Below are 12924 nucleotides of genomic sequence, written 5' to 3'. Positions count from 1 at the left end.
CCCCTGTGGTGGGAAATCCGAACTCTAAAAAAGATCAAGTGCTGTTCCCAGGGCTGTGAGGTGTGATGATAGTGCAGTGAGGTAAAAGCAAATTACAGTCTGCAGTTAAGGTGGACATAGGTCATCAGTTAAGTAATGGTTGCCTCGGAGAGCTGGCCTCAGTGTGAAGATGTTCATGGATGTGATGCTCTAGCCTCAGAGATTCTAACCATGCATAGAGTATTAGTGAAATAAGTCCAAGAATGAAGAAACTCAGAAACTTGTACCCTTAAGGTCCCCTCCAGACTTTGGTTTCTTGTTGCAACCATATTTAACATATATCACTGAGGAAAGCTATCAGGAGGAAAGCAAAAGCTGAAGTTTCTCCCATGCTTAATACTCCAGTGATTTCTAAGAGTCAGTAGAATAAAATCCAACCTCCTCATTCTGGCTAATGAGATCTTTTATAATCTGATCCTTCCTTCCCATGTGTTTCCCCTTTTCCCTCTGATTCTACCTGCTGCTTCAGTCACTTTGGTCTTCTTTCAATACTGGAAGCTGGTTCTTGCCCCTTTCACACAACTGGGAAATGCTCTGTCACACAACCATTCTTGGCTGACTCTTCTTTGCCATTGAGGTCTCAGCTTAGATGTTGCCTGTCCTCTGGGACTCCAGAGCCCTCCTGCCTGGCTTCCATTCTTGGCTCTATCATGTCCCAGTTGTGTAATATTCAGCAAGCACTTAATTGCTTCATGTTTCCTCTCTTGTTCAGCTGTAAATTGGGATCATGATATCCTTAAGTCATACAGTTGTGCAGTTTATAGAAATTGATATAAATGAAGCCCTTAGGACATTGCCTGAGGCACAATGTTACATTAAGTATTACTGTCATTGTTGGGGCACCTGGGTGGCTCAGTTGGTTAAGCGTCCAACTTCGGCTCAGGTCATGATCTCCTGGTTCTCGGGTTCCAGCCCTGCATTGGGCTCTGTGCTGACAGCTCAGAGCCTGGAGCCTGCTTCAGATTTGTGTCTCCCTCTCTCTCTGCCCCTCCCCTGCTCGCGATCTGTCTGTCTCTCTCAAAAACAAACAAAATTCAAAAGAAAGTATTACTGTCATTGTTATAGGAGCTGCCACTCTGAGTCACTCTGTCACTGAATCTGGTTGGATTTCTTTGTAGCATTAATCACTGTTTGAAATTACTTTCTTTACTTTTTTATCATATCTTCCTTCAGGCTGAGTAGCTGGAACAACACAGAACTGAAAGTTTATTCCTTAGATAGGGGAGGATGGAGCAAAACCTCGTCAATGGCATTCTCGCCCCCGCCCCACCCCCTGGTGCTGGCTTCTCACCCTCTGTAGAGCAAGAGTGGGGCCTCATCAGTAGTTCTGTTATGTTATGTATCCAAATCACCCAGGGGTCCTGAGAAGACTGAAGGTGCCAAATGCGACGACTGTATGAGTCAGGAATCCCACTTCTGGGTGTTTATCTGAAAGAATTGAAAGCAAGGTCTTGAGTTTTTCTGAATTTCTTTCGGATTTTGAGGGAGCAACGCAGGCCTCAGGCTATTTGAACAGTTTAACCCCAAACATGGATATAAGACCAAATCATACAATTTATATCAACAATATGAATGACAAAATAAAAAAAGAAGGATTGAAGAGATCCCCGTATGTCCTGTTTTCTCAGTTTGGCCATGTGGTAGATATTGTAGCTTTAAAGACCATGAAGATGAGGGGTCAAGCCTTTGCTATATTTAAGGAATTGGGTTTGTCCACAAATGCCTGGAGACAGTTACAAGGATTTCCGTTCTATGGTAAACCAATGCGAATCCAGTAGGCAAAAACAGATTCTGACGTTAATATCTAAAATGCATGGCAGTCTTGCCGACAAAGAAAAGAAGAAGGAAAAGAGAAAAGCAAAAATGGTGGAAAAGACTGCAACAACTGCCATCAAAAAGCCTGGCCGGGGAACACCAAATGCAGCAAATACCCAAGGAAATACAACACCAAAACCTCAGGTCCCTGATTACCCTCCAAACTATATTTTATTCTTTAATAATTTACCAGAAGAAACGAATGAGATGATGTTATCCATGCTGTTTAATTAGTTTCCTGGTTTCAAGGAAGTACGATTGGTGCCTGGGAGGCAGGACATTGCTTTTGTTGAATTTGAGAATGACGGACAGGCTGGAGCCGCCACGGATGCTTTACAGGGATTTAAGATCATGCCTTCCCGTGCCATGAAGATCACCTATGCCAAGAAATAACATATGGGATAGTGGTCTTTCAAGGACGTGGTGTTATTTATAGTGTTTGTTTTGATAACATTTGGTCAGCCCATTTTATTTTATTTTATTTATTTATTTTTTTTTAATAGTTTATTGTCAAATTAGTTTCCACATAACACTCAGTGCTCATCCCCACAAGTGTCCTCCTCCATGCCCATCCCCCCCTCCCCCATATCCATCAGTCCTCNACATCTATGTATTTGATAGCATTTATATAAATTGTTTCTCCTTTTACAGGTTTCCTGGTTTCAAGGAAGTACGATTGGTGCCTGGGAGGCATGACATTGCTTTTGTTGAATTTGAGAATGACGGACAGGCTGGAGCCGCCAGGGATGCTTTACAGGGATTTAAGATCACACCTTCCCATGCCATGAAGATCACCTATGCCAAGAAATAACATACGGGATAGTGGTCTTTCAAGGACTTGGTGTTATTTATAGTGTTTGTTTTGATACCATTTGGTCAGCCCATTTTAATAGTTGGGAGTGAGAGGGGGTGAAAGTGAAATTTTCGTGAACAATTTAAAAAAATAGCTGGTCTTTGTTTAGCCTTAGTGAACTATGAAATATGAAGGCCTTAATTTTGTACAATCAACTATGATTTGTACTCTGAAAAAAAAAAAAAGAAAGCAAGATCTTGAAGCNGATCATGCCTTCCCGTGCCATGAAGATCACCTATGCCAAGAAATAACATATGGGATAGTGGTCTTTCAAGGACGTGGTGTTATTTATAGTGTTTGTTTTGATAACATTTGGTCAGCCCATTTTAATAGTTGGGGGTAAGGGTGAGTGAAAGTGAAATTTTCATGAACAATTTAAAAAAAATTGCTGGTTTTTATTTAGCCTTAGTGAACTATGAAATATGAAGGCCTTAATTTTGTACAATAAACTATGATTTGTACTCTGAAAAAAAAAAAGAAAGCAAGATCTTGAAGTGATAGTTGCACGCCCATATTCACAGCAGCATTATTCATGGGAGCCAAGAGGTGGAAGCACCCCAAATGCCCACTGACAGATGAGAGTGCAAACAAGCTTAGGTATATGGGCCAGTCAGTGGAATGTCCTTGAAGAGGAAGAAATCCTGTCACAGGCTACAACATAGATGAACCTTGAGGACATTATGCTAGGTGAAATAAGCCAGATGTGAAAAGACAAATACTGCATGATTGTACCTATATGAGGCACATAATGTAGTGAATATACCTAATGCTGAACTGTACACTTAAAAAGAGTTAAGGTGGTCTTGCCTTGTGCCATGACCTGCCTGAGTCTGGAGCATGCACCATATAAAAGCTAAGAGATGAATGATCACCTAGCTCAGTCTTTGGAATGATTCTGTATGTGGGAGATAAACTTTCCAAGACATGATTATCTGGAAGGGACACTGTCAGCCTCTCTCCCTCCAGGACCATAACTGTCATATCACCTGGAGAAGTACAACAAAGTCAGGCTTTGGGGTTGTCAGAGGGGCCGCTGCGCTTGCCTAACTCCTGGAGAACAGCAGCGTAGGAACAGCTGTGTTCCAGACTTCCCATGTGTGAACATACTTTCCTGGGTCACCTCGGCCTGTGGGGTTTGTATGGTCTCAGTCCTTGTCAACAAAATAGAGTCCTCTCAATAATTGTAACTTCAAAATGAGTAGAATGTCATGTCGCATTTCCCAGTGCCTTCCATTTGGTACAGTGATTCCTGGTGGTCCTCATACATGTTCCGCATGGGTCCCTGGTTTTGTAGGTTACAACTAGGATAGATAGGATCTTTGTGGCGATTAGGAAATATCGCCACTTTCAGATTTACTTAGGCTAAGGGACTTTTCCTGCAGGGGACAGAGTCCTGAGTCAGGACACCCAGGAAGGGAAGCAGAGGGCAGGCTGCATTTCCCCTCTTCCACTTATTTGCCTGGTACATTTGTGGGAGGCAGGAAGGATGTCTTCATTCCAGGCAGCCCAGAGGGGCTAGTATGCACTGTACCTCACTGGATGTTGAAAAAAATAGATAAGGTAGTTAAATTTTATGTCATGTGATTTTCATCACAATAAAAATAAATATATAAATGATGCTTGACCTGGATTCTGAGTAAATAGATTGCAGTGGGTGGGGTATTTGCATTTAAAAAAGTCTCCACCCACCAAATTTTAGTAACCACTGGGCCATGCAATCTTCAAAGATGTCTCTGTGGTGTGGATTTAGCGCATTTGAAACTTGCACCCTCCCTGATGTAAAGCTGTAATTATATTGAGGAAAAATGATCCGCAAATCCTCCTCATGGGTTCTCTTTAATTTTGTCAAATTAATCTGCCGTTCATCTGTATTCCCATCTTGCTGTCCTTTCAAAGAGGAGGGTGATAATCGGCAGGCGGGGGCATTTGGAGCCGGCCCACCGGCGTGTTTTCCCCATAGTGTCCACAAGGTGGCAGGCCAGGCACTTGGATTTGGGCAGCCAGGGGTGCGCACGACAGGCAGCGCGCAGCGCCCGGGGAGTTCGCTCAAGGGGTGTGAGGGACCCCGTGTTTTGCAGGGTTTGGGGGTTCCCGGAAGAGGTGGTGGGGTTCCCGTTGAGCCGGGCTAGAACACAGCCCGGCGGGTCATTTTCCCGGAGCCGGCGTGCATTTGTGCGCAGGGGAAGGTGAGCAAGCCCCCTCCCCCACCTCACCCCTCCGCCGCCCCTGCAGAGAGTGGAGTGGCCACAGCCACTTTCCCCGGGGGCTCAAGTGCGTATTTCCCAGGAAGACGGGCGTTTGAGTGTGTGCACGTGTCTTCAGGAGACCTGTTCGTGAGCTGTTCTGTTTTTCTTTCTTTTTCTTTTTCTTTTCTTATTTTTTTGGAGTGAGAACAATGTTTTGGTGGTATTTTCCTTCAAAAAATTGGAAGGCCTGAGGCAGAGTAGGAGATGTTCTGTGTTGTTTGAAAACTCCTAAGTGATGGGGGCAGGGTGACTCCAGTTAACATGCACCAGCTGTTGGATATTTAACAGGCATCTTAAAATTATTGATTTGCTGAGCCCGTGACCCAGCAAGGGGTCACAGCCCACAACAGTAAATAACCCAGTGAGTGGCTTGGTGACACGTGGAGAAGAAAGGTGGAGGACTTCTGACGTGATTTTACCGTGCTGTTTGTATCAGGCCAGGACTGTGGCTTTCAGCAGGTACAAAAAGCTTGCAAGGACAGGTGAGGAAGCGCTGCCGCTGAGGGATGGAGAACACAGGCTTGGGGTTAGACGGGGCGTGTGGGGAGATTGGGGGTTTAGGACAAGTCCCTCGCCCTGAGGCTCCAGTTCCCTCATCTGTGTCATGGGGGATGAGCACACCAGCATCATGGGCTCTGGTGATGAGTGAATGAAATGTGGATTCATTCATTCACCCGAGACCAATATGGTGGGCACAAGCTGGCTTCTGAGGGTGCTAAGAGGTAAGACACAGTCAGTCCCTCAAAGCCCATTGTGGAGACTAATATGTCTAGGAACGACTTCAGTGCAGCAGGAACACACTTGCAAGTTTGCATGGGTGCCCCCGGGGCCAGGGGACTAGCTAAGGGGTGGTCAGGGAAGGAGCAGAGAGACACTGACCTATCAAGCAGAANCCTGAACCAATTTTACTGCTCGAAATAGTGGTTTAAAACAAAGTAGTGGCTGCCTTCTCTGGTCAGTGTACACCACAGTCCCCACCACACCTGACTGCACACCCATCTCAACTTGCCTTCTGGCTCACTTTCCATCCCTAACCCTATGGACGTTGGAATGGAATGTGCAACCTCTAATTCAAAGTGTCTACAACAGTGGCACCTGGGGTACTTAGTGCTGCGATTTCCTTTCCTTCTTGGGGTCTGAGATGGCCTCCCAGGCTGTTCCCCCACCAGTGACAGACCTCTCTGAAGGCCTCAACAAAAGAAGAATGAAGGAAAGGGTACATTTGTTGGAGCCACAGAAGTAAGGTCAGGATTTAGTTCGCTGGGTTTTCTGTCTGGTTTTGGGGGTCCTCTTACATTCAGAGTGAAGTTCTGGCCACGACCAGGGGCCCCAGGAATGTCTGGGAGTCTGGCTCTGGCTGAAGTTACAGGTTGTATGCAAGCCTTTGACTGTCAGCCTCCCTTGGCTCATTTTAGAGAAGCACATGCAAATCCTTCTCCAAAGTACCATTTCCCCCCAAATAATAGAGGCCTTTTGTTGGTAGGACTGTCAGCCTGCAGCTCCGTAATAATGGCATTTTCATGAAGGAAAAGCACAGCCCCACTGTGAACACAGCTGAGAACATGAAACCTACTATTGAGACATTCTGGTTAAAATGAAGCGCTCTCCGGCAAGATGTGCCTGGCTGTGGGGGTCTGTGGGAGGCCCGGGGAGAGGGCTTTGCAGGGCCTGCTGGAAATGAGTAGGTACAAATCATCCATCCATCTGAGGATGATTAATCTCAATCATGGGGCTGTTAGGAAGCCCTGGCCTCCCCTCCCTGGCGGGAGGTGAAAGTGGATAATTCCCGTCACAAAAGAAGGAGCCCAGGGAGACCAGTGTTCAGATGACAAGGTAGAAGAGGGGCGGGGGCGGGGAGGCTGCACTGTCAGGTCCAGGCTTGAAAGTTCGGGGGAATGGCCACACTCAAGGGCTCCTTCCTTTTAGGGGCTCAAGAGTGGGGCCATTTGTAGGTGACGGTGGGTTGCTGTGGTGGTGCCCTCCTGCGCACGTTCCCACCCAGCTTTAGAGCCGAGAGGTGCAGAGACAGCTGGGGCGGGGGGCCTGGGCCTAATGCGCTGAGAGGGGGGACCACTGAACCCTCCGTCCCCAGAGGCTTAACTACCTTTCATCCTCATTAGATTAAAAAAAAAGTTTTATTTTGCAAATTGCGGATATACTCAAGAGTGTAGAGACTGGTATAGACCATTGGTTCCTGCATACTGGAATCACTTAGGGATTTTTCAAAAATCCCAGTGCTGAGGTACTCTCCCAGACCATTATACTCTCTGCCTCTGGGGTTGGAACACAGGCATCAGTATTTGTGAAGCTCCCTGGCTAGTTCACGTGTGCTGACAAGTCTGGGAATCTCTGGTGTCCTTGTCACCTGGCTTCCACATATACCAACAGGTGGCCAGTCCTGCTGATATTGTGGTTCTTGTGTCTTAGATCCCCATTTTCCCATTGTCTCTAGGTTATTTTATTTTACTATTATTTTTTAATGTTTTTATTTATTTTTGAGAGAGAGAGAGGGGGAGAGTGAGCACGCACAGGCAGGGCAGGGGAGGGCCAGAGAGAGAGGGAGACACAGAATCTGAAGCAAGCTCCAGGCTCTGAGCTGTCAGCAAAGAGCCTGATGCCCTGCTCCAACTCAAAAACTGTGAGACCATGACCTGAGCTGAAGTCAGACACTCAACCTACTGAGCCACCCAGGTACCCCTTCAGATTATTTTATTTTATTTTTCCAGATAATCTTTTTTTCTTAAATAGTTTATTGTCAAGTTGGTTTCCATATAACACCCAGTGCTCATCCCCACAAGTGCCCTCCTCCATGCCCATCACCCCCCTTCCCCTCTCCCCCACCCCCATCAGTCCTCAGTTTGTTCTCGGCATTCAAGAGTCTCTCATGGTTTGCCTCCCTCCCTCTCCCCCGCTATTTTCCCCCTTCTTCTCCCCCATGGTCCTCCATTAGCTTCCTCCTAATCCACCTATATGTGAAAACATGGTAGCTGTCCTTCTCTGCCTGACTTATTTCGCTCAGCTTAACACCCTCAAGCTCCATCCATGTTGCTACACATGGCCAGATTTCATTCTTTCTCATTGCCATGTAGTATTCCATTGTATAGATAAACCACATGTTCTTGATCCATTCGTCCGTTGATGGACACTTAGGCTCCTTCCATGATTGGCTATTGTTGAGAGTGCTGCTATGAACATTGGGGTCCATGTGCCCCTATGCATCAGCACTCCTGTATCCCTTGGGTAAATTCCTACCAGTGCTATTGCTGGGTCCATAGGGGAGTTCTATTGTTAATTTTTTGAGGAACCTCCACACTGTTTTCCAGAGGGGCTGCACCCGTTTACATTCCCACCAACAGTGTAGGAGGGTGTCCGTTTCTCCACATCCTCACCAGCAGCTAGAGTCTCCTGATTTGCTCATTTTTGCCACTCTGACTGGCATGAGGTGGTATCTCAGTGTGGTTTGGATTTGTATTTCCCTGATGATGAGGGACGCTGAGCATCATTTCATGTGTCTGTTGGCCATCTGGATGTCCTCTTTGGAGAGCCTTCAGATTATTTTAAAGCAAATACTAGACTTATGTGATTTCATCCTTAACTGCTTCAGTGTGCATTAAGAAATTAAAAAACAAAAACAAAAACAAAAACATAAGCACAATAGCCTTATAACTCCAAAAAATTTAACAGTGATTCTTTAGTATCATCTAATGTTCTATCTTTTTACTCAGTTAAGCTTTTGAGACAGTTTTGAGGTGGTGGGGCTGGTGAATGGGGCACACAGGTGGCTCAGCTCTGATTACCTGCCTATTTTCCTTAGCCCTCTGCCCACATTTGTGGGTGAGAGGACACCCACAGAGGCAGAAATACTCATATATTCTTTCAGTGACTGTCGATTGGGAACTTCCTTTACACGTACCCACTGTGTTAGGTGCTAGGGGACTCGGTCTGTCCTTGTTACGATTATCTTCTCTTTAGCACAGAACGTGGCACAAAGTAGGGACTCAAGATGTATTTAGTTTGGTTATGAAAGGGGGTGTTTTTATTACCAGTGCTGATATATTGGCTCTGGGTATGCAGTGCCCCATTATGATTGTACCTTTTTACTTGAGGATCTGAGAACATCTTTTGGAAATAATTTTCACTACAGCATCATGTGGGCTCCCCAAATGAGATGAAACAGCATAGCGAGTTAAATCTTAGCAGCGGAGAGCAAGGGCAGCCCCAATAGTTGAAATGCAAACACACCATGTAAGCCTCATTTCAGCTGGGACCTTTCAGCATTTTCTTGCTGTTGAATCCTTTCAAAGGAGTGCTAACATGCCGCAGAAATTGACTGGTTTGAAGCTGACCTTCTTTTATTTCCTTTGCTCAGCCTCTAAGTGAAACACTTAGAAACAGAACAATAAAATGTCCAGAACGCAACTAACATAACCAGGGAAGAAAGTGAGATCTCATTGACACATACATTTTTTAATGGAATATTTTTATAGTTTCACACTAGTACATTTGTTACAGAGAATTTGAAGAATATAGGATAAAAGTATGAAAAGTGAAAATCACCCATATCTTACCATCCAGAAATAACTACCATTATCTACTGCAGATAATTGACCATTTTGGTGTATTTCCTTCTAGTCTTGTTTTTTTTTTTTCTATGCCTATATTTTCTATAGACTGCATTTTCTGATTTAACTGAAGTTATTGTTAACTTATTTAAATGCATTTGGACTTGATGCCTTTAAAAGCAATTTTTAATTTGTTCTCTCCTTTGTTTCTCATTATAATTCTATAGAGGTTATAGGGAAGATATTATTTTCTTTACAAGTGAGAAATTAAGGTCCAGAAGGTTAAGTGATTTTTCTCAAGGTCACACAAATTGCCCAGGACTCTCATTTGTAATTCAGGGGTCTTTGTGGCTGATCCCAGTCCTCTCTGTGCATAGAGGCATGACCCATCAGTGGGCTAGCCCTAGGATTATTGATGGCCTTGGGACTGACTGCTTCTTCTTCCCCATCTCTGGAAGACGGAAGTCATAGGGTTAAGACCCACACACCTGGTACAGTCTAATTGTGCATGCAGGGCAGAGGTTATAGGGAATTAAGTGCTGTCACTTATGGGGCAATCCAACCGTACCATCTGGATAATGTACATTGTTGGAAACTTGTTGACTGTATCATATGTCATGGCCTTTGACTTCCAAATCCTTACTCCCTACCCCCCGCCCCCTATGTCGCCTTCTAAGGGAAGCTTCCTGGACATCACCTCTATTACCTTAACCACCAGGCTTAATGCCAGGCATGGCCTGTGCCCCAGCCCCATCGAATTGCTAGCTGGGGGGTGGGTCCTGACACAGGCATGGCCAGGATACAGTAGATTATGATTATGATCTGCTGTAAACAGACGAGTGAGAGCAATCAGTTGTTTGTTCTCAGGAATCTGAGCTATTAACTGTAAGGAAGATTGATGAGGCATGTACTGAGGCAGAGTCAGGACAGAGCCATGGTCAAAGCCATGTGTAAAATGAGATTGTGAGGAAGCAGATTATATGAATATGTTGGCAGAGAGAACGGTGTGGTTCACAGAGTGACTCATAAGTTCCAGAGAGGAGGGGGAGGAGAGAGAGAGAGAGAGAGAGAGAGAGAGAGATAAAGAGACCGGCCCCCAAGCTGCTTATGGTTGGGGTTTCCAGGTTCACATCAGCCTTGGTGTGTCTGACAATAACTTTCCTCACCCACCCCTTCCTGGAGGTAACTGGCTTGCGTCTCTTTGTCCCTGCAACCACATAAGGGCAGCCTGTCTTAATAGTCATGGATCCATAGCCTGATAGATTGGAAGAGACTTGCTGGGAAGCCTCACTTGCCCTCCCAGTTTTGCAGATGGGGCAGATGAAGCTGTAGAGGGAAAGGACTTGACGCTGGTTGGTCTGTCTCCTGACTCCAGTCCTAGTTTCCTGCTGTCTCCAGGCCACATGCTTTCCTGGTTTCTTGCACCTTAGCTGTGTTATTCTTGAGGGCTTGGCTTATGCTTTCTATATCCATTTCTTTCCCTTCCTTTTGCTTTGTGTATTGCTAAACACTGAGTAGGTCCTCAATAAAAACTTGTTAAATTGAATTGGAGGATACTTGAGGTTTGAGTCAGTGATGGAGATGGCCGTTGGTGGCCATTGAGTCAGTGATGGAGATGGCCATCCCTTGACTGATGGATAGGTGGGCATTTTGGAGAAGTTTGAGACAGGACCCTTTGGCTCCTATGGGGTCACTAGTCTTTCAGGTTGGAGGGGACTCTTCACACTGGATTTGCCACAGCAAAACTGAACAAAGAGGAAGGTTTCTTCCGAGTTTGATGGGTCAGAATCTGTTGCTAGTGGTTGTGTATCCAAGAGAATGCAGGTTCAGAGAATGGTGCCCATCTGATTGGATTAGATATCTGGTGGGCAAAAAAAATGGATGTGGTGCATTGCCTTGCTGGTGGTCTGGATTTGCTGAATCTTTTTTTCCAACAATATAAACAGGATTTGACTTGAGTGGAGTTGGAGGGGAGAGAAAGTAGCTCAACATAGTTTTTTAAAAAATATAATTTATTGTCAAATTGGCTAACAGTGTGTAAAGTGTGCTCTTGGTTTTTGGGGTGAATTCCCATGGTTCATCGCTTACATACAACACCCAGTGCTCATTCCAACAAGTACCCTCCTCAATGCCCAATCACCCATTTCCCCTCTCCCCCACCCCTCCCATCAACCCTCAGATTGTTCTGTGTATTTAAGAATCTCTTAGGGTTTGCCTACCTCTCTGTAACTACTTTTTCCCCTCACTTCCCCCATAGTCTCCTGTTAAGTTTTTCAAGATCCACATGTGAGTAAAAACCTATGATCTTGGTCTTTCTGTGACTGACTTATTTCACTCAGCATAATACCTTCCAGTTCCATCCACATTGATGCAAATGGCAGGATCTCATCCTTATTGCCAAGTAGTATTCCACTGTATATATAAACCACATCTTCTTTATGCATTCATCAGTTGATGGACGTTTAGGCTCTTTCCATAATTTGGCTATTTTAACAGGGTATTTTGACCTGAAGTCACATAAGTCGTCATTCTTCAGCAAATAGTTATTGAGTGCCAGTTCTGTACTGGGCATTATTTTAGATGCCGAGAACACAGCAGGGGTCCAGACCTACAAAAATCCCTGCTTTTCTGGAGTTCACGTTCTGTTGGAGATACAAAGCTGGATAAAAGGAAATGTGGCATATATTAGTTGGCCAGGGCTGCAAAAACAAAACACCCTTTGTTGGGTGGCTTACACGACCGAAATTTATTGTCTCACAGTCCTGGAGATTAGAAATCTGAGAGCAGGGTTAGTTTTTTCTGAGTGCTCTCTCCTGCCTTATAGATGGCCATGGTTTCCCCTGTGTCTTCACGTTGTCATTTCTCTGTGTCTGTGTTCAAGTTTCCTTTTCTTTAAAAATATTTTTGTTGTTTTATTGATTTATTAATTTTTTAAAATGTTTATTATCGAGAGACAGAGCATGAGCAGGGGAGGGGCAGAGAGAGAAGGAAACATAGAATCTGAAACAGGCTCCAGGCTCTGAGCTGTCAGCACAGAGCCCGACGCGGGGCTTGAACTCACAAACTGTGAGATCATGACCTGAGCCGAAGTTGGACGCTTAACCGATTGAACCACCCAGGCACCCCTGTTTCATTTATTTTTGAGAGAGAGAGAGAAAGAGGTCTTGAGCAGGGGAGGGACAGAGAGAGGAGGAGATACAGAATCTGAAGCAGGCTCCAGGCTTGCAGCAGAGAGCCTGATGTGGGGTTTGAACTCACAAATGGTGGGACCATGAGTTGAGCCAAAGTCGGCTGCTTAACCAGTTGAGCCACCCAAGTGCCCTGTCAAATTTCCTCATCTTAAAGGGACACCAGTCGTACTGGGGTAATGCCCACCTTGTTGACTACACTTTTAACTTAATTAGCTCTC

At 45.1% G+C, this 12924-nt stretch overlaps 1 pseudogene; it reads left to right on the top strand.

The window, feature by feature from the left end:
* The first annotated feature begins 1514 nt into the window (after window positions 1-1514).
* LOC144218037 (U2 small nuclear ribonucleoprotein B''-like) lies at window positions 1515-2878 on the top strand (annotated as a pseudogene).
* The last annotated feature ends 10046 nt before the right edge of the window (window positions 2879-12924 follow it).

Source organism: Crocuta crocuta, unplaced genomic scaffold (assembly GCF_008692635.1).
Source record: "Crocuta crocuta isolate KB4526 unplaced genomic scaffold, BGI_CrCroc_1.0 scaffold427, whole genome shotgun sequence".
Classification (NCBI taxonomy): Eukaryota; Metazoa; Chordata; class Mammalia; order Carnivora; family Hyaenidae; genus Crocuta; species Crocuta crocuta.
The sequence above is the reverse complement of the archived record's forward strand: the minus strand, read 5'-3'. Positions and strand labels throughout refer to the sequence as shown.